Genomic DNA, 2,817 nt, shown 5'->3' with positions numbered 1-2,817 from the left:
GATGCTCTATCCACTGAGTCAAACCGGTTTGGCACAGAGAGCCTCTTAGTGCCAGCTCACACCTGCCCCCTCCCTCGGGGAAGGCTGGGAACTCAAGGGCCATCCCAAGCACTCCAACCTTATTGGCCAATGCTCCTCTGACATTACCAGATCATCTGCTAAATCCACATTAGACCATTGATTGACACACTAATATATGAAAACTGGCAAAATGAGAATGCAGTAATAATGAAAATGTCTTTTGGTTTGAATACAAGCAAAACATTCTCCGTTCATTCATGAACGCTTGGGGTATCTTATCTGTTTGTGGGAAGGTATTCGGAAGCATGGGAGCTGCTTTGCCTATGCAGCCCCTGCTCCTCAAACTGTTCCTAACCCAGGACCTCATAGATGCCTAATGAATCGAGAGTGTATTTAGCTTCTTGAAAATAAAAACAAGCTTGAACCCAGCTATACCCCTGGTCAGCTGTGTGGCATTGGAAAAGTTACTTAGCCCCTCTGTGTCTCAGTTTCCTAAGCTATATAATGCAGATAATAATAGTGCCTCATCATAGTGTCGATGGCAGAGTTAAATGTGATAATACATGTAAGCACTTAAACACTATCCAGAAGAGAGTAAGCATTCAACAACCGGTAGCTATTATTGATTCTCGTTCTGAAAGTTTCTAATATTCTGCCTAAACTCTATTCTGTTGTACTTCCATGGAAAACAGAAGCTCTATGAGATATCAGAGACCTTGCCTCTAGCCTCTAGTTCCTAGAAGAAGCCACCCAATGGGAACTCACCAGCATCCCAGGCCACTGTGACATGTGACAGAGTGCCAGATGGAAAGGGGCATACACAGGGGTTTGCCTTTTCACTGCTCCTTGAGGTGCTTCACTGATATAGTTTGTATGTTTTCCACAAGATGGAATGATCAGATTTCTTGACATTGGTCAGAATGAAAGCATGGGTGATGCTTGGTCCAGAGACAGGTCAGATGGAAATGCACAGGGTGACCTCAGGCAGGGGAAGCTGGGTTTCAGCAGATTGTGGAGCCATCACAGGCTGAGGAAGATCTGGTTCCAGGTCGAGGGTTGGAGCAGGATTTCAGGAAAAAGGCTTCAGTCTCAAAGGAACTGAGCAAGGATTTTGACAAGAATCAAGTCACTAGAACTAGAGGCCAGCCAGGTCATTACATCAACAAACTCAAGAGCAATTTGCAACAGGTGCTGTCCTTTTTACTATTGTTGTTTTCCTAAAGAGACTATGTCTAGTCACATCCTCTGGCCTTAATTCGTCATGACAAGAACCGCTTTATCCTCCCTCTCCCTGTGCTTGAGTCATTACAGAGAGCAGGAGCTCACCAAAATAATTAGCACCCAGTATTTCCAGGATTGTAGTGCCTGATAAAGACCACAGCTTACGTGAGAGACAAGAAGCACATTAATCACCTATAGCAGTAACAGTTGAACTCCCTTACCCTTAACTTCTGCTAGCCAAGCGGGATCATCCGTGCATTTAAAGACTGTTCCTCTTATTACTCATCCTCATGACTTATGTTGCAACAAGCCCCTTGCCCTGGGAGCTCTCCTACAGCCCACTCTACTGCAAGAAATAGGACACGGGTGGTCCTCAGGGTGCAAAATGATCCTCTTTCACCCCAGCCGGACCACTCATCCCCTAATAATGGCTAACATGAATGTATGTGTGCTTCCTAGATTCCAGACACTGTTCAGAGTGTTTGTTCATATGTTTTCATTTAACGCTGACATTAGTCCTATGAGACAAGCAAAAATTATTATCCCATTTCACAGATAAAGAAACTGAGTCCCAGAGAAGTTATGTCACTTTCCCCAGGTTACACAGATAATAAATGGTAAAGCCAGAAGTCTAGCTTGAGAGGTCTGGCTCCAGAGTCTGTGCCTTAACATTATGCCTTACTGATTATTTGCACACATTGTTCCCATCTCTAAGGCACTGGTTCTCAAATTTAGTACATGTTAAAGCAGTGGTTCTCAACCTTCTGGCCCTTTAAAAACAGTTCCTCATGTTGTGACCCAACCATAAAATTATTTTTGTTGCTACTTCATAACTGTAGTGTTGCTACTGTTATAAATCATAAAGTAAATATCTGATATGCAGGATGGTCTTAGGTGACCCCTGTGAAAGGGTCGTTCGACGGCCAAAGGGATCACAACCCACAGGTTGAGAACCGCTGTGTTAAAGACACCAGGAGTGCTTAGGAAAAATGTAGCTTTCTAGGCCTGCCCCTTGAGATTCTGATTCAGTAGGTCTGGGGTGGGGACCTGGAATCTGTATGTTTCCCAAGTGTCCCAGATGATTCTGATGCAAGACCCCTCTTGGAGAAACCCTGCTCTTAACCCAATCCTTTATCTAGCCCCCAGCAATTTAAGGAATTCTAGACCTAGCACTAAGTGATTCAGTGCTCCTGAGGGTATGGTCCTTAAGGGATTTTATATACTTGTCTAGTTCATAAAATATTGCTTTGGTACTCAGACTAAATTTCACCCTGTGCCTTATTTCTGGCAATGGGGCTTCTGGCCCAATGCCTGATAATAATCTGTCCAGCTCAATGGAAAGAGAGCTATCTGGCTCTCTCAGGGACCATAGGCCCTATCATGCTCCCTTTCTGCTGCTAGAGTCCCCCTTATAGCCTACCTGGGTAGGTTTGCTCACATCTACACTAATAGAAGAGAAACATGGTAATTGGCGTATGACCGCTACCCTTTTCATTGGCTAATCAGCAAGATATGCAAATTAACTGTCAGCCAAGATGGCAGCCGGCAGCCAGGCAGCTTGAAACTAACATGAGG

This window comes from Myotis davidii, unplaced genomic scaffold (assembly GCF_000327345.1).
Source record: "Myotis davidii unplaced genomic scaffold, ASM32734v1 scaffold5374, whole genome shotgun sequence".
NCBI classification, from domain to species: domain Eukaryota; kingdom Metazoa; phylum Chordata; class Mammalia; order Chiroptera; family Vespertilionidae; genus Myotis; species Myotis davidii.
This window is presented reverse-complemented; position numbering follows the sequence as displayed.